Below are 25,443 nucleotides of genomic sequence, written 5' to 3'. Positions count from 1 at the left end.
CTATGAAAAACACCACCTCCTCCCCCCGCTAGACTCCAGCCCCTTCGCCTGATTGGTTTCTTTAGAGCACTGACACTCCCTGGAATCACATACTGCCCGTCTTCCCGCTAGATAATCTCCATGCACGCAGGGATTTCGTTAGTCTTGCCCACTGCCCCCACCACGGACCCTAGAGTCTGGCACAGAGCCTGGCATTGAGGAAAATTCATTAAATACTTGCTGACCAAAGAAATCTCATAAAGCACTTGGCACAATGCCTGCCAGGTAGGAAGTCCTTGAGAACTGAAAGTTGGTAATAATAAAAATCATAGTATTGTGTTTACTGTTTTTAGTTCACAGATAAGAATATGGAAGCCCTCCTAGGTCAACGGGTTAACCCGGGTGGAACTCTAAGTGTGACACTTTAGTGCTTCAAGCTGCCTCCTTGCCACCAGCAAGAGTAACATGTTCTCACTCAGGCAGCAACCTGAAGGATGGTGCAGCTGATTTTCCCTGTCTGTTCTTGCCTCCTCTGCCTTCTAAGATCCACCCCTATTCTAAAGGGGTGGCCCAAGTGCCAGAGAGCCACAGGGCAGTCCCTTGGATGACAACTTATAGTCGGCGAGGGGAGGGGGGGCTCTACCAGCTATAAGGTGTGCAAGCTTCACCTTGTCCTCAAGGCAGCTCTGAGAGGCAGGCAAGGGTGATTATCTCCAGTTTATAGGTGAGGAAATAGAAAAACAGACATAAATGACCTGCTCAAAAATCATACTAATTAATGGGGAGTTAGCATTTAAGATTCCGAAAATTTTAGAAATCTAGGTCTCTCTCCACCCCCCACACACTACACCACTCTGTGCATCCATTAAAAACACCAAGAAAAATAAGAACTCTGACCACAGCTTTAGCTATTTTAAATGACATTAAGTTATAAGGGAAAAGAATATTATGAAGAAAGTCTTTCTACATATACATATCCACAATGACATGCTTAGCTTCCTCCAGGACATGGAAATTTGAATTCATCCACATTAGACCCTCATAAACAACTGATCACTCATACTGCAGGAGTTCATAATACGACTGTACAGTTTCGTAAGCTCATTAGCATGCAACAGGCCCAGATGCCTGAAAAACCCGGATAAAATGTGAGTTTTAACCTTAACTCTCAGGAATATGCTGAGTTTTAAATGTTAATAATGACACAGAAAAGTTTACATCAGAGTCATAGCCCTCTCTCCTATACACTTTATTATGACAAACCTTGTGTCCAAGAATATAACAGAACGTGTCATTTCTAATATCAAAGCCAGGTTATCTTTACAACACTCCTGAGATATGACGGCATCCTGAGGAGCCGGGGAAGAGAGAAGAGGGGAAGTCCCTCACCCTTTCCTACATGTCCCTCGGCAGCATCTTGGCACCACTACCGCGGAGTTACTAAAAATTGGAGTTATAAGATTGTGGGCAATGGTACGACAGCCTAATGCCCATGTCTTGGGAACCATTTATTCAGGGCTTCGTGACCTTGCATTTGCCCTTGCCGTGCTAGGGATGTAGATCTCCCACACGAGAATACTGGAGCTCCCAGGGGTTCTGCGACTTGCTGCAGGTCACAAAGCTGGAGCCTGGATGCTAATTCACATGTGTCTGGCTTCCCCTGCACCGCATTAAGAAATGCATCCCATTCCCCAATCGCACCTCTAGCCCAGGGCCGGGACTGAGCAGAGTGGTACCTTGGAGACGCTCCGCGGCATTGACAACAACAAGGATAATCAAGAACCCTCCAAACTACATGTACCTACAACCAGCCAGGAAGCAGATAGCTGGTCCCTAACCTGCACTTTCTCAATCCTGTTTCTGGAGACTTCCCAATTCTGGGTTGAGTAGGCTGGGCATCCATCCCCCCATTTAAGACTTCTCGCTCTAATGACTGAGTTCATGATTCAGTAGCATAAGCCGAAAAACACTGTGGACAGCCGAGAGGCCCCTGATGTTTCATGCCTCTAAAGGGCGGGGGGAGTTCTTTATTTTTTTTAATGAGCGTTTTCTTCACACCACAGAACCCCAAGACTTCACTGTGTGGGGGGAACATTACTGTCACCAAACCATGCCTCCCTACTAGTTCCCCATGCACACAGCACCACAGAGCACAGACTATGGCTACCGCTTTATAAGGCTCGGTGCCCACAGCTTCCCCTCCGGTGAAATCTTTGGCACAACAGCTAAAGCGTCCTCCTAGTGTTAAAGCAACATTCCTTCCTTCTTCTGAACCTCTCCGCTCCGTTTTCCTTCCTACAGTTCACCAGAGTTTGAAAAACATGAAGTAAGTCTTTCCACAAGTTCCCCACAGACCCCGTCTTATCTTCTCTTTGGTAACAGAACTTCTGGCGGGCAGAGGTGTAGTCAGTTACCCCCCTCCCCTGCATGACACTAGCCCTCAGCTCCTGGGAAGCCTTCAGAACAGCTCAGGGCCTCATGTCCCCAGCACAACCGGCTTTCAAGGGCCCCTGGCCTTGAGGTTGACCTCCAGCAAGAACACGAGAACAATACCATAGTTTCCCTGTCTCTCTTGGATTCCACGCTAGAAAGTGCCCCAACCCCTCAGCCACTTCTAGACAAAAATGAACAGTCCTCTTCCGGTGTGCAGCCACACCCCTACCAGCAGGCTCTTAAACTGATCAGCCGGGAGCAAGTGACGCACATTGCCCTCCCATGCCTCTCCCCAGCCTTCACCTTTCAGTCAGAAACCCGACCCCTCAAGCTTTAGCTGTGATTTACGTCAGAGATACCTTAACTCACAGCTGTTAACTTGACTGTCATTAAACAACTTTTTTTGAAAGATTTTATTCTGTATTTGAGAGACAGAGAAGGCAGGAGCAGGTTGCGGGGGGAGGGAGAGGGAGAAGCAGACTCCCCGCTGAGCAGGGAGCCTGAGGTGGGGCTCAATCCCAGGAGTCCCAGGACGCCAAGATCATGACCTGACCTGATGGGGGACGCTTAACCGACAGAGCCACCTAGCTGCCCCAGTCATTAAACAACTTTTGTGTAATTTTGTGCAGTTCTTTAAATATCGTCCACGCCTGCCCTGCCATGAGGACAGGGACCCACCCCATGAGTCTTGTCAACGGCAATACACCCAACGCTAGGCCAGTGCCGGCATGGAAGAGGCTCTAAGTAAATGTGTGTTAAATGAAGGAGTGAATGAACAGCAAAAGCTTCCCCTACCAGTCTTGGAAATAGCCCCTACTTACCATGGCTAAATGGCAACTTACACCGGCTTGACAAATTATTTATTTTACTGATGTGAAATGAAATCAATAATATCAGGTAGGTAAAAGCCTCTATTTCTTTTTAACTCAGTTACCTAAGTATTGAGCATAAGGAAAAGTTCAGATGGTTAAGGCCCAGCACTTTCTACACTAGTAATGAAAAGGGGAAAAAAATGACTTGCTTTCACAAAGGAAAAGCAAAAATAGGCCAAGATAAGACAAGGAAATTATACAAAAAAATGAAGCCTCATCAGGTCATCCCAGCGCTACGCAGTCTGGGCTGTGCACAGACTTCTCGTTGGCACCGAAGCTTTCCTGATACATATGCCCAAAGGTAAGTTGCAAAATGGGCCAGTGCCCACAGCTACTGTCTCTAGACTTAAAGAGTAACACATCTGTAGAAGTCCCCAACATATCTGGGGACTTCTACGAATGCCTAAAATCTAGATCTTACTGAACCAAATTTCCTGACCCATTTTTAAAAACATTCTGCGCACAGAATCCTGGAGAGAAGGTGCAGACAAGACATCGCTAATAACACTAAAGCCCCATTACTAATCTACTAGGGTCCCTCTTTTCAGAGAAAAGTCTTCCACCCCTCAACCACTCCCAAAGAAAATCCGTATAAATCTCCCCCTATCTTGTGACATTTTCAACAACTGAGAAGACAAAGAAATGAATAAGAGTACCCACTCTACCACAGTTCAGGAATAGGATTTCTCATAGTACTTCTCTAAAACACAAACCAAGTCTACTTTTAAACACCCCAAGAATGGATTCTGCATTTCACCGAGGTAAGAGGCTGGCCATCACAAACAGCCATAGCAAGTCCATGACACAGGACCACTCCCAAACTTTTCTCTCCTTCCCTCAAAGCAACATTACTAAAAAAGGCAAAGCTACTCAACTTTGACCTCTATTCCAGCTGGGCTTACATTGCTTTATAGTGCTTATGGTGTCCAAGGCCACAGGAAGGTTGAAAACAATATCTAAAAATTCTGACATTTCCTATTTGAGTTTCTTTTGACTTGTGTATGTGGCAGGGTCCCCTTATTTCTGAAGGAACGCCGGTCATTACAGCAGACGACATACTTTGCACCACATACTTCACATATGGACTTACAAGTCACTACTGCATGGCAAAAACTCCTACAGCCTGTATGCTGATCAAGGAGCCCCAAGTTAGGAACAGGAACAAAGACTGCACCTGATAGTATGAAGCCACAACTTCCTTCTTGTAAAATCTTCTCTGACTTCCAAAAGTATTGCATCATCCTCATGATCAATCTACTTCTAAACAGTTGCCTCCAAGACCTCTTTTTACTTTGCACGGAGTAATGAAGATGTCCAAAACTTTCACAAGTGCAAAGTGGAGAAATGAAACGCCCGAAAAGTTTACAAGTGGAAAATAAGTGTTTGTAATAAAAGCATTCAGGGCCAAATCTACAGTTGAACAATGTGTTGTTTTTTGGCCTTTTTTCTACAGAACACACACACTCCAAACCACTCACTACTCAGAGGGAAATCCTTTTTTTACTTTCAGAAGTAAACATGCATCTGGCTATAAAACCTCTGTCATTCCTTGTTCTACAAAAAAGAGTGTCTTTCCATCGCATAGTTTCATAAATCACAGAATTTTGCTTTTTAAATATTTTAGAAGCTGAAATTTTTTTTTATTTTTTTTTAAAAATAGTCAATCCAAAAACTACTCCTGAAATCTGAAGAACACAATCCCTAAAACTTTTCTGTCAGTTCATTCTTCCAAATTAAGCGGAAAGTACCTTGTTTTTCCTACTTCTTCCCTTCCCCTTCTGTATAGATAGTTACTTGTAAGGCTATAAGAAAATACATTTCAGACGACTTGTTGGTATTAATCCTGCGTGAAAGTGGCAAACCACTATTGTAGACTATGGTTATTCAATATATTTTAGTCTGATGTGACTGGTAAAGATTAAGAATCAGTAATTCCTTCATTTATTCACAAGCACACACACACACACACACACACTCACTCTCTCTCTCTCCCTCTCTCTCACACACACACACACACAATCACACCATGGCTGCCAAGCCATAAATCAAGCTAAGATGCCTTCATCCTCAGGGTGTGCTTGGGTGGTAGGCGTAAGTGACCTTTTCTGTATTTTTTCAATTTTATAATAAACATACACCATTTTATACTTAAAAGTTTTAAACTTGATACTACTAACATTAAGAAGCCTCCAGACAAGCACCTCAAGCACTATTTCAACTTAAAGCAACTTGGACAGCTAATATCTCCAAAGTAATGGCCAGAAGGACGTGGTCAGAGGAGACAAGGTACCTGTTAGCAAGAAACCCTCAAGTTAAAGAATGTAAAGTCTAACAAGCCTCATCCCGTTTTTCTGTATTTCCCCTTAATATCATACTCATTCTAATCAAATAACTTAGCTCTACTATCATTGACTGAAGGGTTTGGGTTTTTGTGGGGGTTTTTTGTGATTTTTTTTTTTTTTTTTTAGAAAAGCAAGGGTATGGTAGCTTGCCGCAGAGATTAAGATCTGCAATTTACCCTCTCAACAGGATTTCTCTCCACATTTCAGAAGGGGCTGTTACCATCCCCTACGCAGCATGTCAAAACTTAAACATTCATAGCAATGCCATCCCCCAAGGGACCCGAAGATGCTTGGAGAGAAATTATGGGAACCCAATTTTTAGGACTTCTCGGGTTGCAGACGCCACCCAACATGCTGGGTTTACTGGAAGAGTGGGAACGTAAAGGAGTCAAAAATGGAAAAGTTACTTGCCGACTGTTTGGAAACAGTGCGACGGTCACCTTTAAACCAGCAGGGCAAACCCCCCCGCGGCCCCTCCTTTGTCTGCCCAGGCACAGGCTCGCTCCGGGCCCGGAGCCCGCTGCGACCACCCCGAGCGCGCCCGCGCAGCGAGGGGCGAACCGGGTGCCTAGGGCTCGGCATCTGGCCGCGCGCGGCGCTCCCGGTGGGCAGCGCATCCAGCTCCAGGCAGGGTCTGTCCATTTTCAGGGCCGAGGAAGCAACAATAAGCCGAGCGGAGAGGCCGCCTGGGCTCCCCGTCCTCGCGGCGCCCCCCACCTCCCCAGCGCCCCTCGGGCCGGGGGCCACAGCGCCGGGCCCTGCCACGCCCCGGCCCTGCACCCCAGGCCCTCCCCGGGCACGGCGCGGGGTGGCAGGGGCTCCCCGCACGCCCACCGCCCTGCGCGTCTTCCTTTAGCGCACGCAGGGACCCCCGCCCCAACGCCCGCGCCGCGCTGACGGCCGGCCGCGGGGAGAGAAAGCCGGCGGCCCTTTCCGCCCTGGGGTCCCTCGGGCCGGGGGTCGGGGCTGAGCGGGCGGCCGCGCAGTCTCCCCGGCGGGTACCCGCCTACCCCGAGCTCCCAGTCTTTGTGTGCAAAGTAAGTGCGGGAGGCGAACCTACCTCGGCGCGCTCACAAAGGCGCGCGGCTCCCTCCCCGGCGCTCGCTCCGGGCAGCCGCGGCGGCGCCCAGCGGCCCGGCAGCTCAGGGCGGCCCCGAGGCGGCGCGGGCGGCGGCTCTGACGGCAGCGGCAGACCGTCCAGCGCAGGGCGGCTCTTTCACACCCCGCGGCCCCGCGCATCCGAATTAAGCGGCGGGGCAGGGCTGGGGGCGGGGTGCGACGGCGGAAGCCCCGCCCAGGCCCCGCCCAGGCCCGCCCCGCCGCGCTGGCTGCGGGCTCCGCGCTCCGGACAGCCGTGGCCGGGAGGGGAGTGCTCCAGGCCAGGCGGGAGCTCGGAGAAAGTCTGAGGATTTGGTTTCGGGACTTTTCCTTCTGTTGTTTGTGTTTGGTTGACTTCAGAAACTTGGAAAGAAGAGAGGGAATGTTGGAAGAAAAATGCTAAGTGTCACCAGATGAGAGACACAAATGGGGACTCGAAGGTGGCCGGAGTAGGATCACGAGGCCCACAATTAAAGATCTTTCTCTCCCTCCCTCTCCCTATTTCTGTCTCTGTCTCTATCACGTAGTCGCTGGTGGGTGTCTGGCCTCCATCTCGACTTCAGGCTTGTGAGGCTTAGTGAGACTGTCCCCACTGAAATCCTGCAAATACGTCACAGAAGAAAACTCAAAAGGAATCGAGAGGAAAAGGAAACAGGTTTGTTGGAATTGTATAAATTTATTGTCAAACCAGGACTTGAAACCCAGTGACCTGGGAATTTACTCATATTCCTTCCCTGTCCCCATTCATCAAAGAGTAATTGGAGATTTAATTTGTGGGCAAGGAGGAAAGGTTTGTTTCACCTCCTTTTTCCCCCTCTCTGATTTTCGTTTTTTACAGCTCTCTTCCAGCAAATTGCCTCTTGCCCAACCCTAAGACTCTCAGATTACCATATACCTGAATCATGACATGGAACAAAAATGAGAAAGATCTAATCCGGAGTAGCAAACAAGGACAGGTTGGTGGATTTTAGATCAAAAGCTTTTTAATTTTGTTGGCAAGAGATGAATAAGGGTTTATTTATTGGGAAGTTTTTCTGACTAAAACAGCTTGGGTCATGATCACACGGAACAGACATATCAATTACGATTTCAGTAAACAAATTACTCACTCCAGAGGTGCTCCAAAGCCACACCCTTGAAGGGCCTGACCATCCTAGGGTCCCTGAAGCCCACTAAGGGGAGGAATCACCTGCCGTTTGAATTTAGAGAGAAAGAAGCTCCTTCCCAGCCCAAGAAACTGACCTGTGTGAACTTATCCACAGTGTTTCCTACACATCTTTCTTCGCTTCCTGTCCTCGCATTGTTGTTGTTTCTGTAATTAACAAAGGGTCTACCAGTCCCCAGACCAGAACCTGGGATCCAGCCTAGATTTTACCTTCCCTCCCCACAGGGAGTCAATCCCAAATCCTAGAAATCCTACAGGAGGCCTAGATATCCACCTCCCCATCCCACCAACACTGCCACGGTTGGCCTTTGGTATCTGTCATCACACTATGGTCTCCTGACTGTCCCCAGCGTCCAATCACACACACTCTTTTCCTCCAAACTGCTTCTCGGGGAACTTTCCAAGCTCAAATCTGCTCAAGTTAAAACCCTTTAACAAGTGCCCAATTCCTGCTACATAATCAAGTCCAAGCTCCTTGCTACAGTATCATGTAGGGCAGTATACTTTTTGATATCACCTTGACTTCTTCCGTGTGTTCTTCCTATATCCCCCAGAGGCACTCGGCTTCACTCAGCCAGAGTGCTGTATTTGCTGAATGGCCCTGCTCTGTGAATACAAAGACGGAGGAAAGAATCTATAACCTGTTACGCTCTTCCACGTGCCTCCCCTCTGCCTAGCATGCTTTCACCCCACCCCACCCCCCAAGGGCTCCTTTCCTCTCTGAGACATAGCTTCCTCTGAGCTTTCCCTGACTTGCTGAAACTGGATGGACCTTTTCTGCCACTCTTGTGCCTAGCACAGCCTGGTCATTATTGCACTGTATTGTAATATATGCCCTCCTTGAACAGAGTTTACACTTGATACATCTATCTTTCTGTAAAGATATACACCCTCATGCTTAACATAGAATCTGGCATATAAAAAGTGTTGGGAACTGAATTGTGTCCCCCCCTCCAAGTTCATATGTTGAACCCCTAACCCTCAGTGTGACTATATTTGGAGATAGGGCCTTTAGGGAAGTAATTAAGGTTAAATGAAGTCGTAAAGGTGGCGACCTAATCTGGTAGGACTGGTGATCTTATAAGAAGAGGAAGAGTCACCAGAGACTTCTCTCTAAGACACCCAGAGAAGAGGTCATGTGAGGACATAGCCAAAAAGCAGCCATGTGCAAGTCCGGAAGAGGCCTCACCAGAAACCAACCCTACCGGCATCTTAATCTTGGACTTCCAGCCTCCCGAACTGTGAGAAAATAAATGTTTGTTGTTTAAGCCACTGTTGCGGCAGCCTGAGCAAACTAATACAAGAAACATGCATTAAATTCTAGATTCTAATCTTGGAAAAGCACTAATCCACCAGTGAGCCTGTAATGTCCCCTTAAAGCAGCCTGGGGTAAACTTCTGTGATGGCAGGACAGTGGGCAGAGTGTCTGGATGTGGTAAGTAACCACACAGCATTTCCCCTGCCCTCTGAGAGGAATGGAAATATGTATCTCATTCCATAGTCTGGGGTATACATGCCCACAAGTTCATTGTCATTACCCTGCCCTTGTATCAGGAAACGTAATTCAAACAAAACCAGTAAGAGGAGATCAAATCTTTTCTTTGAACTTCTTGAGTCAAATCTTTCTTAAAAGAAAAGACACCCACACCCATTTACTGAGTCCACTATTTGGGGCTGAATATTTCACATTCTGGGAATCTTAGGGGAATTTTGATCCAGGTAGAATCAAGTGTCCAGTTTGGTTTGGGGCTCCTGGAGTTACTGTAGGTAGAGCCCTGAAGTAAGAACTTTAAGGTTATGGATTAGAGTGATATTATTTATATTTGTACCCATACTATCTACCAACAGTGCCTGGGAATATAGTAGGTGCATGGTAGATGTTTGTAGAATGAATAAGTTTAGATTTTCAGGGCACGAGTAGACTTCCCAGGGTCAGGTCAGGTAACACCAAACTCTCAGCCCAAGTCTGATGTCCTGTAGATTCTACATTCTGTATGTGGACAGGAGTCCAGGAAAGGTCAGTGGCCTAGGCAACTACTGCACTCTGCTTGGGTTTCTGCTCCTGGACTGACATGGATTATCAGGTGGCATGGAGGGCCTTTCCTCACTTGCTTTCTCCAAATGCAATACAAAGTAAATACTCTTCTGAAAGGTTTTGAATCACTCAATATATTGGTGATAGAGTCCCTAACCTGACCTTACTGGAAAGCATAGTTGATAATTTCCTATCCTATAACATTCATTCACAAGGTGACACATACGCTCAACTTTAACCTCATTGTTGCTCTGACATCTGGAGGCCTTTTAAAGTTATTCCTAAGGAAAACTGAAGAAAGCAGAGCTGTATATCTGGGGACATAAAGTAGAGCAAAGCAAATCAATGTGGAATAAGATATGTCGTTCTTTATCTCCTTCTTTGGTCACTTTTCTCTATAATCTTGAAATTGTTACTTTATGCCCTGTTATTCTGAAAGGCTCCGAAGAGATGAGAAAGGTTTCACAGTGCCCTGGAGGCGGGAAATTGATTTGTATGTGTATACTCTTTCGTATCTTAAATTTTGTGCTGTGTACACGGACATTCGAATAGATAATCCATTCTAAAAGAAATAACATTTAATGGGTGCCTGGGTGGCTCAGTCGGTTAAGAGTCCAACTCTTGGTTTCAACTCAGGTTGTGATCTCCCGGTTGGGAGATGGAGCCCTCGTCAGGTTCCCTGCTCAGTGGGGAGTCTGCTTCTCCCTATGCCTCACACTCGCGCGCTCTCTCTCTCTCTCTCTCTGAAATAAATAAATAAATAAATCTTAAAAAAAGAAAAAATTTTAATTTTAAAATAGTATTTTAAAAGCCATGTTCTTTAATATCTGTATCAGTTAACTATTACTATATGATAAATTACCTCAAAACTTACTAGCTTACCGTAAGAACGAGTGATTTGCTCACAGTGCTGTGGGCTGGCAATGTGGACCACACTCAGCTGGGATTAGCTCCCTTCGGTCTATCATGTGTTTGCTGTCAGTTGGGAGGTCCGCCAGAGACCAGCTTGTCCTGAGTGGCCTCAAAGTCCAAATATTGACTGGAGCTGTCTGCTTGGATACCTCAGATGCCCTCCACATAGCCTCTCAGCAGGATTGCTGGGACTTCCTCACGGGGCAGCTATGTCCAAAAGGGTAAGAGAGGAAGCTGTAAGGGCCCCGGGAGATCTAGCCTCCAGGTCATTCTGTAACATTCTATCATCCAAAAATGGCACAGAGCCAGCCCTAATCCGAGGTTCAGGGAAACAGCCTCCACCCCTTGATGGTAAAAGCAGTGGTCACGTTACAAAGGGACCTGAGGACCCGAATCCTAGGATAGGAGGAATCGTGGCAGTCGTCCCTGCAAATAATCTTCCCCCCGAATCAGAGTTGAGGAATGACATAGTGGAGGGTAACTGCGACAGCTGAGAACAGTAGTCTCAAGGGAAATCATTCTGATTTGTAAACAAGCCAGAGCCACCTGCAATTGAACATAAAGCTCATAACAACAGATTCCATAAATTGGTACTGGCCTCATGTCCTGAATTGATAGATCAAAGTAAAGATATGATTTCTGCTTATGCATGTTTGCTTTCAACTAAGATTGAGACTGGAGGGAAAAAAATGGCTTTAGTTCTCTAAAGAACCTAAGGTTGACCAAATTCCGAATCGGTGTATCAGTTATCTATTGCCCATAACCAGTTACTACAGACTTAGCGACATCAGACAATACCCATATATCAGCTCATCTTTGCTTTATTCAGGCATGGCCTGACTGGGTTCTCTGCTCAAGGTACCCCAAAGCCAAAATGAAGAACTTGGCAGAGCCCACGGCTCATCGCATCTGGAGCACAAAGGTCCCCTTGGCAGAATGCAGTTCCTTGTTTGTCCAGTTTGTCCAGTCTGTAAGATTAAGGTTAAGGTCCCCGTTTCCTTGTTGGCTGTCAATGAGGAGCCACTCTCAGATTCTAAAGGCTGCCCACATGCCTTCCCAGGTGGCTCTTTCCATTATCAAGTCAGCAAAGGCACATCAAATCCTTCTCATGCTTCCTATCTCTGCCTCCCTCCCCCTCTATCTCCCTCCATCTCTGCGTGTAGACTCATTTACAGTGCTAGTGTGATTAGGCCAGGCCTGACCCAGACCACCTCCCTATCTTAAGGTCAACTGATTTGAGACCTTCCTTACCTCTGCAAAATCTCTTCACAGCATACCTAGATGTTTGTACCTTTTCAAATTAGTAGTATCGGGACGACTGGGTGGCTCAGCCAGTTAAGTGTCTGCCTTCAGCTCAGGTCATGATCTCAAGGTCCTGGGATCAAGTCCCACGTGGGGCTCCTTGCTCAGAGGGGAGCCTGCTTCTCTCTCTGCCTGCCACTCCTCCTGCTCGTGCTCTGGCTCTCTCTCAAATAAATAAATAAAATTAAAAAAAATAATAATAAAAATAAAATAAAATTAGTAGTATCTAGAAAGGATCAGAAGATAAGCCTAAATCGAAAAGAATGTGCTATAAGCAACATCATGAGCTCTTATATTAAAATAGCCTCTTTACATGAGCATTTGTGAGCAAAAAAGTGGAGCCTCTTCATTAAATATGCTAATAGCACCAATAAGAAAAATGAATTTTCTCCCCTTTAGTAGTTAATCTGCTACAAAGCATTTTACAAACTTGACAACAGAGCTATAATTCATAATGTAACTAACCCTATGCCATTTCTAGGGAGTTTAAAGTTCAAGAATTTTAATTTCAAAATCCCTAATGAATGTGTTGCCTAAAATGCCTAATTTAGTTTTTACAAAACACTTGCTCTTTGTTATTGATAATTTTAAAATCAAAGGGACTCTATATAGTAATTAAAATCTAGCTAAATATCACCTTAGAATCAAGAGAAACAGCTGTTAGCCACATAGACAACTCCTGAATGATGTGAAGATCTGAGTTTTATGTCTTTTTTTTTTCACATGAATCCAGCACCAGAAAAGAGGATTTCCTGAGAGTCTTCCTGTATATTAAAACAAAAATCTCTAAAAAGAAGAGAGAGAGAGAGAAAAACTCTCAAACCCTCATCCTGTCAAAAATACTAAGATATCTTAATAGTAGATATTAATGAGTAAACAATCCATCTCATATTTGAGCACCATAAAGATAATTCCTATATGGTTTCCTAATTCAAATATCTAAGTGTAAAACAAGCAGCCAATTCACTGAGAACATTCTACATTTTGCTCCAACTTTCTTTTCTTCTTTCTTTTTTTTTTTTTTTAAAGATTTTATTTATTTATTTGACAGAGACAGCCAGCGAGAGAGGGAACACAAGCAGGAGGAGTGGGAGAGGAAGAAGCAGGCTCATAACAGAGGAGCCTGATGTGGGGCTCGATCCCACAACACCGGGATCACGCCCTGAGCCGAAGGCAGGCACTTAACCGCTGCGCCACCCAGGTGCCCCATCTTTTCTTCTTTCTGATATGCATTCCAGATACTTTCTGTCAGCAGAAAGTATTCCTTGAAACTCTTGCGTTGGTAATAACTAGTTGAATGCCACTTATATGTTCTCATCTACCTTTTAAGTGATGCAGTACTGTAAGTTCATGGAGTAATGGAATAAAGACTAGGCTAGGACAGAAGAAATCTCAATCATGGCTCTGCTACCAACTAGCTCTGTGACTTTGGACAAGATATTCAACTCATTGCAGGCTGTCTCCTGTGGATTTAAAGGTTAGTGATTTTAGGGGCGCCTGGGTGGGTCAGTCGGTTAAGCATCTGCCTTCAGCTTGGGTCATGATCCAGGGGTCCTGGGATCGAGCCCCACAACAGGCTCCCTGCTTGGCAGAGAGTCTACTTCTCCCTCTCTCTTCCCCTCTGCCTCTGCCCCTGCTCGTGCTCTGTCTCTCTCTCTGACAAATAAATACATAAAATCTTCTTTTTAAAAAAGGGTTAGTAATTTTATAGCAATCTATATCCATATCTGTGTCTATCTATATCTTCTGTAAACTGATGGTTACCAGAGAGGAAGTGGGCAGGGGGATGAGTTAAATAAGTGATGGGGATTAAGGAGTGCACTTATTGTGGTGAGCACCAGGTATTATATATAAATGTTGAATCACTAAACGTTACACCTGAAACTAATATTACACTAAACATTAACTAATTAGAATTTAAATAAGAACTTGGAAAAAATTATGGCACTTTTATATACATATATATGGAGGTGCATGTTTCTTCTATATGGAAATTATAGCATTAATGGTATTTCTGTTGCTGTTCAGGCTTGGCTAGAGAAGAGGACTGCTCCATCCACTCGGAGCTTACAACTAAAGTCCAAACTACAGCTAATGTTGAATCTTGCCAGAGAAAGTTTGCTTATTAACTCTGCCTAGAGAATTGTATCACCCACACATTAAAAATGCTAAGGATTACTGGGCTTGAAAAAATGCTCTTTGAGTGATAACATTCTTTTAGTTGTCCCACCACAATTTAGCATGAACTAAAATTCTAACTAATGTTAGCTTTTGCTGGATAATGTTGATAAAGAGTTAAACTTTATAAGAAAAAAGAGAGGAGGAATTAATAACAGGACAGAGTCCTTCTCGGGCAACTGAAGGCAATTTCTGGAAGTGTTTTGTAATTCTGCCGGTTCACCTCTCAGACAGCCACCCTCATTGCTCAGGACAACCTGCCCTGTTCTGGTTCCAGCTTTGCCCTAATGACCACCCTTTTGCAAGTCAACAGCTGAGACACATGGCAGGAAACAGTATTTTGACATGCACTTGCTTTCCCCAGGTCATTTCTCTCTACAACAACTGCTCCGTGCCATCTGCTATCATCCACATCAGAGCATAAACAACTACTTGAAAGGATAAAAGAAAGAAAGAATTGCAAAAATATAAGAAACTATCTTTCTCTTTAAAAGACCAATACAATTGACAAATCTCTGTCCAAAACGATGAGAGACGGAGAAAGACACTCAAGAAAACAAGTAAAAAATACATTAGGAATGAAAATGGACACATAACTATCGATAATCAAAGGCTAAAAAGTGAATACGGAAACACTATGAGCCACTCTATTTGAACATTTAGATGAAATGGAAACCTTCCTGCAAAAATACAACCAACTGAGGATTAAATAGGAAACCTGGAGAGTCCCATAAACTTGCAATGAATTGGATCAGCAATTAGAATTTTCTCACAGAATGGGAGGAATCCAGGACTATGGAAATTGATTTTAAGAAGTATTTGCTAATGACAATTCTTAGCTTGGTTAGAGATCTTCTTAATCTCTTTGAGAGTCGATTTATCAGTGGGACTAATGAAAAGCAGAACTTCTCTTTTCATTCCTAACTCCCGACTTACCATATGCCCGTCTGCTTACCAAAACTACCCTTCATGGTGTTGGACCCACAAACTTCAGGATAATCTTCATTTACTCTCTCAGGTCCCACACCCATTTAGGGACACAAAACCAAGCCATTGCTTTCTCTATTATTTCTCTCAAACCCCTATTTTCCTCTTCATTTCTGTCAAATTCTGCCCAAACCACAGATACTTACTACTCACTGAGTGGACACCCACAATACTGTTCTCCTTCCATGAGCCCCACACGGTAAACACTACCGCCCAAGCCATAGCTCCAGCTGGCCGCATCCACCAGACGAATCCAGTAGAACAAATTATACAACACTTCCAGCCTCCAATCCAGACCATCGGCTTTTCTTTTATTAAAATTCAGTTACTTCTTTCTTTAAGAAATGGTTTTCTTAAAAATAGAACTACCATATGATCCAGCAATCCCTCTTCTGGGTATATATGCAAAGGAAATGAGATCAGTACCTTGAAGAGATATATGTATTCCACATTCACTGCACATTACTCATGATATTTCTTCTTTCGGGAAGTTTTTCTGATCTATTGTACTATTTTGGATGATACATTTAATTCCTGATTTTTCCCATCTTATCAAAATAGAACTGAATGGCAAGATAAAGCTTTTATTAATCTATCATCACGTGGATTTAGAATTAATATTTTCTTTTTTTGTCCATACTAACTTTTGAACAAGTTGTAACTCCCAACAATGGGAAAAAATCAAATTTTTCATTGTCATAGAAAAGTCATCAAATAAGATAACACAAAATGCTTTGGAGGAGAATGCCATGGCTTGTGTAAGATAAAGATGCTTGCTTTGCCTACAGAAAGCCAAATATTACGGTGGTTAAGTCCATAGTCCAACAGATGTGATTATACACCTTATATCCCCAGCTCACTAGCTGAGTGACTTTGGCCAAATTATTCACTTCTCTAAGGCTCCATTTTCTCATTAGTGAAGTGCAGATTTATTCATTTATTTAACCAATATTTCTGAAGCATGTTCTTTGTTCCGGGCACTGTTCTATTCCCTGAGAATACAATAGTGAACAATTCATAAAAAATCCCTGCCTTTATGGGATGTATTCTAGAAGAGGGAATCAAACAATAAAGGTAGAAAGGAAGGAAGAAAAAAGAAAAATAGGAAAGCATATAGTATGTAAATAGCATTCATTATGGCTGTACTATAGAAAAACATAATAAAGCTGAGAAGGGGATCGAAAGCAGTGGTGGGAATGTGTAATGTTAAACAGGATAGCAAGGGAGGGTTTCTCTGAGACGCTCACATTTAAGCAAACGCCTGAAGGACATGAGGAGCTCCTTGTGCAGGCATCTGGACGACAAGCTCTCTGGGCAACGAGAGTAGCAGGTGCCGAGGTCTTGAGGTTGGCACACGTGGCAAATTCCAGGCACAGCAGGAGGCCAGTATGGCTAAAGAGCATGAGCAAGGAGGGATGATAGATGAGGAGGTCAGAGAGGTAAGGGGAGGTGGGGTGGGGGAGGGACAGATGATACAAGGCCCTGTAGGCTAGTGCAGGAAGAGCCTGGCTTTTTCTCTGAGTAAGCTGGGAAGCCTCTGGGAGGTTCGGAGCAGAAGAGAGACATGGTCTGATGCACATTTTAAGGGATTGCCAGGCTGCTGGGTTGAAAACAGACTGCAGGACAGCAAAGGTAGAAGAGCACGTAGAAGGCTTTGGGGACTTCTGGTGGTTCAGCCAGTTGGGAGTCTGCCTCTCGGTTTCGGCTCCGGTCCTGATCTCTTGGGTCCTGGGATGGTGCCCAGCATCGGGCTCCGCAATCAGCAGGGAGTCTGCTTGGGGTTTCCCCCCTCTGCTCTTTCCCCCACACTCACTCTCTTTCTCAAATAAATAAATAAATAAATAAATAAATAAATCTTTTCTTTTTCTTTTTTTTCTAAGAAGACTTTTGTATTAATCCAGGAGAGAGAAGGTGGCGCTTTGAACCAGTGATGAGATGTGGGCACATTATGGATATTTTGAAGGTAGAGTCAACAGGATTTGCTAATGGATTAGATGTGGAAGGGGAGAGGGGGAAAAGAGTCAAAGGCGATGCCCAAGTTTTTGGCCTTGGGGACATGAAAGGATGGAATTCTCTTTCTCTGAGAAGGGGAAGCTATTGAGAGAAACCACTTTGGGAGAGAATATCAGGAGTTCAGTTTCGGATATGCCGAATCTGAAATGCCCTTAGTGATCCAAAGATACCGAGCTGTTGGATATGAGTTTATAGCTAAGAAGGAAGGGCCAGGCCAGAGCTATAAATTTAAAAGTCATCAGTGGGCTTATGATACTGAACATGAGACTGCATTTATCACCTAGGAAATGACTGAGGTCCAGGTCCTGGGCCACCCCCACATTTCAGGGTCAGGGAGATGTGGACACTAGCACAAGAGACTGAGAAGGAATGGCCAATGAATAAATGAAAACCAAGACAGTGGGTCCTGGAGGACAGGTGAGGCCAGTGATTTGAGGAAGAGAGAGTGGTCACCTGTCTCAAACACTGCTGGCAGATCCAGGCCCAGAGAGGGGGGGGGCTGGGTTTTGACGGGTGGATTTACCCACCCAGATATCACTGGTGGACCTGTGGGCATGGGAACCTTACTGGGGTGATTTCAAGAGAGACTCAGGGAGAGGAATTAGAGGCAGCTGGTATAGGCAACTTTTTTTAGAGAGGGGGAATATAGAGCCCAGAAAGGTTCTGTTTGGTTTTGGTTTTAAAATGGAAGAAACAAATGGCGTATTGAGGCCTGTGTGTAATTCTTGGTATGCTCTTCCTAAGCTGATGGGAATGAGCCTGTATCGAGAGGATTAGTGATTATCTTTATTGGCCTTCTGAACATTAAACCCCGAGGGAACACTGCTCCAGCCAATTCTCCTCACACCTGCTCAGCACATTTGCTCCCACCTCTGAATCTCATTCATGCTCTTTTCTCTGGCAGGAATGGCTGCCTCTCCCTTTGCACAGATCCAAATTTTACCCATCTATTAAGTTTCAGCTCAAGTCCTACTTCCATGAGACCTCCCCTAACTTTTGTAACCTGCATTAATTGCTTGCATTATTTCCTTTTCTGAACACTGAGTTTTTCTAACACACTTATTAAATATCTCTGTGTGTAAAGGACTAAGCTAGATTTGGGAGAAGAGTATGTTAAATGAAAAGCACAGTATCTACTACACTCAAGAAGATAACAAACTTGTTATCTGTTGTACATGATGATTTTTAGTGCATATCTTTTTTCCCCTAATTCCCTTGTAAATCTTGAGGGCAGGCAGCATTTTCATTCCCTCGGGGCTTAGCTCTGTAAGAGGAGCTATAGATATTTGTTGAATTATATTAAAAATCACTATGATAAAATTACTTAAAGTGTTATTATATCACTTCCCAATTATATGACATAATCACAAAAAACTTAGCTTAACAGCTTATTTCTTCAAATATTTATTTTTTATTTATTTATTTATTTTTAAAGATTTTATTTATTTATTTGACAGAGAGAGAGAGACAGCCAGCGAGAGAGGGAACACAAGCTGGGGGAGTGGGAGAGGAAGAAGCAGGCTCCCAGCAGCGGAGGCACCTGATGTGGGGCTCCATCCCAGAACGCCAGGATCACGCCCTGAGCCGAAGGCAGACGCTTAACGACTGCGCTACCCAGGCGCTCCTAAATATTTTTATTTTTTATTTTTTTTTAATTGTTGTTTTTTTAGAGAGAGAGAGAGAGCTCAAGGAGGGCTGCAGGGGGGAGGGGCAGAAGGAGAGGGAGAAAATCTTAAGCAGAGTCTGTGCTGAGCGTGGAGCCCAACGGGGCACTCAATTTCACAACTCTGAGATCATGACCTGAGCCAAAATCAAGAGTCAGATGCTTGACCGACTGAATCACCAAGGCGCCCCCCCAAAACATTTTTATACTCATTATTTTAAATCTTTCTAAAAGATGTTAGGTATTTCCCTGCTGTGTTATGGAAAGGTTCTTAGAGACATTTTTTTTTAATGATTTTAACCTGCTTGTGGAATGCAGAACTGAATGTCTTTATTGGGAATTTTGATAAAGCTGAACTTAGGGCACATTGAGCATTTGCTGGAATAGCTGTTCTTAAGACTCACTTTTATATATAGAAAAAGAATCTGATTAGCAGTTCTACGGAACAACTGGAAACTTATGTTTCAAAAAAATACCAAGGCCAATGAAAAGACAAGGGGCATTGTCTTAATTGAGATTTTCACAATGCTGAGTGCTCCCCCGATGACACAGAGTAAGCCCAGGGGACTACTAATGAGGTAGGAAATATGAATATGCATGAGCTGGAACCACACCAAGAACCCAATATAGGGTATTGTTCCTCGCCTACATCTGCCTGGCATAAAAAAGTGGAAGGCCCCAATGAGTATACTGTGGGCAAGTTTGTGGTGGTTTTCTGCTAGGCATATCGGAGAATGCCAAACTTTATTAAAGAAGAAGAACATTAACGAAAAATACACTTGAGTCCCTCATTGGTCTCACAGCAGAGAAAGCAGGGAAAACAAAAAATATAAAGTAGACACAAGATGGTCAGGTGGGCAGATGGGAGCAGGAGGAGGAAGAGAGGTGAGGGGACAGGGAAGGACTGAGAAAAGGGAGCAAGACCAGGACAGGAGTGGGGCGGGAGGGAAGAAAAGGAAATGGAGAGGCGGGGAGGAAAAGGAAATTGGCAGGGAGAAAGACATGGGATATTTTAAGATTTTTTTTGAAGGTCAATCCCTGGTTTTCACTGTGAATTAAAGCTTCAGGAAACAAACCTTCCTGTTGAGGCTTGTGTGTGATTCTTGTTATGTTTCTTTCTTTTCTTTCTTTTTTTTTTTTTTTTAAGATTTATTTATTTATTTGAGAGAGAGAGAGCATAAGTGTGAGAGGGGGGTGAGGGAAAGGCAGAGGGAAAGAGAGTCCTAAGCAGACTCCCCGCTGAGCCCAGAGCCTGACCGGAGGCTCAACCTCACCACCCCCAGATCATGACCTGAGCCGAAACCAAGAGTCGGACGTTTAACCGACTTCGCCACCCAGGCGTTCCTTGTTATGTTCCTTTTAAGCAGTTCTTGTGTATTAAGAGAAGTGTATCTGTAAAAAGAGAGGGATTGCACCAAAAAGTAGGGACCTCTTTGGATTTGACGCCTGGGGAAGACACGGGACTCTTAACCTTGAAACACAAAGTGAGAGAGACCCCCAGCTTGTTCAGAAAGGAGTCATGCATGCTCTGCAGGAGACACGGTCTTAAAACAAAACGGTATACATCAAATATGATTTAACATAAAATTGTACATTCTGTCATGTGAAGCTTAACATATCATAATTTCACAATTGGTAGGAAACACGAAAGTCATTTATCCATATCTGAATGCAGACAAAAGCAGAACGATAAGCCCAGAGCAAGACAGATGAAAAGTAAGAGAAGGTTGTCCTGTTGGGGGGCGGGGCAGAACACAGCCACATGGCTCGAAGTGCTGTCAGGAGAGCTAAGCAGGGAACATTCAGGTAAATGCCAAGGAAAGAGCCCGTGGCGCACACAGGAGCTGGGGCTGGGGGCCTCGCCACTGCTCAACATGATGGCTTTCTAAATCTCTGACTGTCTTAAGGGCTGCTCTCCGTAATGATCTGAGGGCCATTCCCCCAAAGGACAGACCCTGGCTCTCTAGATATATCCTTTCTTGATCTCCAGCCACAGGAAGCAATACTGATGTCTGCTAACATCAGTTAATCCTAGCATGTAAAACAATCTTTGTTAGAAACCTTAATTCCTGGGGCACCTGGGTGGCTCAGTCCTTAAGCGTCTGCTTTTGGCTCAGGGCGTGATCCCGGCGTTATGGGATTGAGCCCCACATCAGTCTCCTCCACTGGGAGCCTGCTTCTTCCTCTTCCACTCCCCCTGCTTGTGTTCCCTCTCTCGCTGGCTGTCTCTCTCTCTCTCTGTCGAATAAATACATGAAATCTTAAAAAAAAAAAAAAGAAACCTTAATTTCTTAAATTAGAAAAGTTAATATACAGATCACCTACAGTGAGATCTCAAAGAATCTTGAGTCCTGTTTTTTTTTAAGTCCTTTTGATTTTGATTTTAAGTACTTTTGATTTTGGTTTAAGTACCAAGACTATTTGTGAAAGTCAGTTTTACTGAGGTCTAATTTACGTACAGTAAAAATTACTCTTTGGACAAATGTGTGCAGTACTATAACCACCTCTGCAATTAGGATGGAGAATATTTTCATCACCTGAAAAAGTCCCCTCTTGTGACTTTGGGATCAGTACGCTTTTCCCACATCTGGTTCCTCTGCTTTCTGCCCCATAGTTCTGCCTTTTCCAGAATGTTGAATAAATGGTAGTTTGTAGTCTTTTCTGTCCAACTTCTTTCACTTAACATCATGCTTTGAGATCCACCCATGCTCTTGGATGTATCAGGAGTTTGGCTCTTTTGTTGCCAATTGGCATTCCACCATAGGGATGAACCACATTCATTCATTCACAGTTGATGAATGTTTGGGTTGTTTCCTCTCCTGGGTAACCATAAATAAAGTTGCTATAAACATCTCATACAGGTCTTTGCAAAGACATTGTTTTCATTTATCCTGGGTAAATACGTAAGGATGGAAGGGCACATGGGTGGCGCAGTTGGTTAAGCAGCCAACTCTTGATTTCAGCTCAGGTCATGATCTCAGCGTCCCAGGATCAAGCCCCACATTGGGCTCCATGCTCAGCGGGAGCTGGCTTCAGAGTTCTCTCTCTCCCTCTTCCCCCTCCCCTGCTTGCTCGTGAGCTCTCTCTAAAATAAATAAATAAATCTTAAAAAAAAAAAAAACCCGAAGGATAGGATTGTTGGGTTGAATGGTATTATGAGTTGAATTATGTCCCCCCAATAGAATGTTGAGATCCTCATCCCCTGTACCTCAGAACGTGAACATATTTGGAAACAAAGTCACTGCAGATGTAATTAATTAAGATGAGCTCATATTGAATTTGGATGGGCCCTTAACTGAATATGACTAGTGTCCTTTAAGAGGAGAGGAGACACAGAAACAGGGACACACAGAGGAAACACGGCAATGGAAGCAGGTATTGGAGCAATACATCTATAAGGCCAAAGAGTGCCAAGGATTGCCAGCAAGCACCCGTAGCTGGAAGATGCAAGGAAGGACACGCCCCTATAAATTTCAGAGGGAGCTCGGCTCTGCTGACCCCCTGATTTCACCCTTCCAGCTGCCAGAAGTTGTTTCAAGCCCCTCAGTTAGTGAAAATTTATTACAGCGGCCCTAGGAAATCACTACTTGTGGTAAGTGTCTATTTTGCTCGATAGGAGCTGCCGGCTGTTTTCCAAAGTGCCTGTATTTACATTCCCACCGCAACGCGTGCGAATTTGGGTTGTTCTACACTCTGTCGGCACTTGGTCTTGTCAGTGTTTTTTATTTGAACCATTCTAATCGTGTGCAGTGATAGCTCACTGCAGTTTTAATTTTCATTTCCCTAATGTCTTATGATGTCAAACATCTTCTCATGTGCCTATTTGCCATCCATATATTTTATTTAGTGGGGCATCTGTTCAAATCTTCTACCCAGTTTTTATTGGTTGTGTGTTTTCTTAGTGATTAAGGTGTAAGATTTTTTTTATCCTTTAGTAAATCTATGTCTTGTGAGTACTTTCTCCCTGATTATAACTTCTCTTTTTATTTTCTTAACAGGGTCTTCCGGAGAAGTAAAAACGTTAAGTTTGATGTCATATTCATTCATTTTTTCCTTTTGTGGTTTGTATTTTTGTGTCCTAACTAAACAAACTTTGCCCAAGCCAAGGTCCCAAACAGTTTCTTTTATGTTTTCTTCTAGACGTTTTTTTCTAGTTTTTGCTTTTACATTTAGGTCTATGATCTATTTTTGGATGTGGTGCTAGGTAAGGGTGAGCTTTTTGCTATTGTTGTTGTTGTTGTTGTTTTGGCTTTTGTTTGTTGTGGGGTTTTTTTTTTGGCATAAGGATGTTCAATCGTTTCAGCTTCATTTGTTGAAAAGACCATTTTTTTATACATTGGGTGTAAAAAAAAAGCTACATTGGGTAGCTTTGTGGAAAATTGGCTATATAAGCGTGGGTCTATTTCCGGACTTTCTATTCTGTACCATGTGTCTATCTATCCTTTCATTAATACCATAATATCTTATTTGTTTTGCCTTTATAATAAGTCTTAAAATCAATCAGTGTGAGTCATCCAACTTTGTTCTTCCTCAAAATTATTTTGGTTATGTTAAGTCCTTTGCTTTTCATATACATTTTAGAATCAACATGCTGTTGTGTTTTTCGAAAAACTTGCTGAGATTTTAACTGAAATTATATAAAATCTACAGATCAATTTGGGGAGAACTGACATCATCACAATACTTAGTCTTATAATCCATAAACATGGTATATCTTTCCATTTATTTAGGTCTTTTCAGATTTTGCCCCTCAATGTTTTATATTGTTTGACACATAAAACTTGCACATATTTTGTTAAAGTTATTCCTAAGTATTTCATGGTTTTGATGCTATTGTAAATGATTTTTACAGTTTCAATTGTCCATTGTTTCTTGCCAGTGTACAGAAATACAACTGATTTCCTTGTATCCTATGAATGTGATAAACTTTCATATTAGTTCCCGTAGCTGTTTCTGAGAATGCTTAGGGATTTGTAGTGTAGATAATCATGTCATTTGCAATAAAGAGAGTTTTATTTCTTAAGTTCTTTGTTTTTTCAATTTACAGTTGCTTTCAGGGGACTCCAGGGAAAGGGACATGCCTGTGGCAAATGAGAAGAATGAGATGCATTCCACTTTGCTATGCTTTGAAAGTACACATTAAACTGTTGCTTATATCACATAGATTCATTTTATAATCTTTCTGTTAAACTGTGCCTGTGGCATTTGTGTCTGTGACTGACTCCTACTGCAGACTCTTTGGTTCCAAGCTCTTAAGCGTTCAAACTGTAATGCTCACTTTGGATGAAATATTTCCTCTTGTGGGCCACTTTTCAAAATGTATACAAAAAGGAACACTGTGTGGCTAGACATAAGCCAAATGCCACAGGGCAAGGGGAAATTAAAGCAAGACATTTGATTAAAGAGTTAAGACCAAGGAATTAAAGAATGTAAAGGACAAAAAGGAAGCTAATACTTAGCTTAATTAGGCTACAAGTCTATTAAAGGAAACAGATACATGGCCTTGAGAACTCCCCTAGATTTCCAGACTAGAAGCATATGTTGATTTGAAGTTGGGGAAGAGAGAAGGAGAATAAACTATATTTGAAATGGAAGGATTCAGGTTCTTTGAGGTTTTCCCAGCTGATGTGGGGTGGCACCAGCCCTGTGCTGCAATTTGCTTGTTAGCTGCTGGAAGGAGTATAGCACATGGAGAGGAAAAGAGGAGGAAAATCCTGCAGGGTGAAAAATACATACAAAAATATCCCACAGTGAAGAGATGTGTCAAGACAACGCACACAAACAGTAAAATACATTCAAGTTGCTTTGTGATCCCCAAGTTTCTCTTCAATCTCAACACGTAATACATCTTAAATACCAGAGAAACGATCCCCTTCTACCCACAAAACTTTTTCATAAAGTAATACCTTGGTTTTTTATCTTGGTTATTTCATAAACACCTGTAATGAACCATCCACACGGAGATCATGCAGTGTTTCAGAAGAATATTAAAATGAGAGTATTTTAATAATATTAAATAAAAATATGGAGAATATTCCAAATGAGTTCATTGCCCTCAGCAAGCTCACGGTTCAGTGGAGGAGAGAGACAATTAAGCAAACCAGTTATGAAGTAATAAAATGCTGTGATGGACAAACAGCTGGAAGCTAGGACAAGGGATTTTTTTTTTTTATGATATGTTAGTCACCATACAGTACATCATTAGCTTTTGATGTAGTGTTCCATGATTCATTGTTTGTGTATTACACCCAGTGCTCCATGCAATATGTGCCCTCCTTAATACCCATCACCGGCCTATCCCAATCCCCCACCTCCCTCCCCTCTGAAGCCAGTTTGTTTCCCAGAGTCCATAGTCTCTCATGGTTTGTCTCCCCCTCTTTTCCCCTCCTTCATTCTTCCCTTCCTTCTCCTAATGTCCTCCCTGCTATTCCTTATGTTCCACATATAAGTGAAACCATATGATA

General features: G+C 43.5%; 1 protein-coding gene and 1 long non-coding RNA gene across 3 annotated transcripts in view; one reads left to right on the top strand and one right to left on the bottom strand.

Moving 5' to 3' along the window:
* FAM107B (family with sequence similarity 107 member B) overlaps positions 1–25,443 on the bottom strand; it is a 234,473-nt gene that overhangs the window by 69,037 nt on the left and 139,993 nt on the right. Inside the window, exon 1 of one of the 2 annotated variants that reach the window (XM_045788152.2) lies at positions 6,687–6,838. The exons of the other annotated variant lie outside the window; for it this stretch is intronic. The gene's annotated coding sequence lies outside the window, so the exon portion shown is untranslated. Of the gene's footprint in view, positions 1–6,686; positions 6,839–25,443 lie in introns of those variants that run through there. 2 annotated transcript variants of the gene reach the window in all.
* Positions 6,981–23,972, top strand: LOC148107403 (uncharacterized). The gene is made up of 3 exons (XR_015722434.1): positions 6,981–7,379; positions 7,563–7,680; positions 22,978–23,972. It is a non-coding gene; the product is annotated as an uncharacterized LOC148107403 (long non-coding RNA).

The sequence above is a fragment of the Ursus americanus genome, chromosome 31, assembly GCF_024610735.1.
Source record: "Ursus americanus isolate L20-20 chromosome 31, mUrsAme1.1.p, whole genome shotgun sequence".
NCBI lineage: Eukaryota > Metazoa > Chordata > Mammalia > Carnivora > Ursidae > Ursus > Ursus americanus.
The sequence above is the reverse complement of the archived record's forward strand: the minus strand, read 5'-3'. Positions and strand labels throughout refer to the sequence as shown.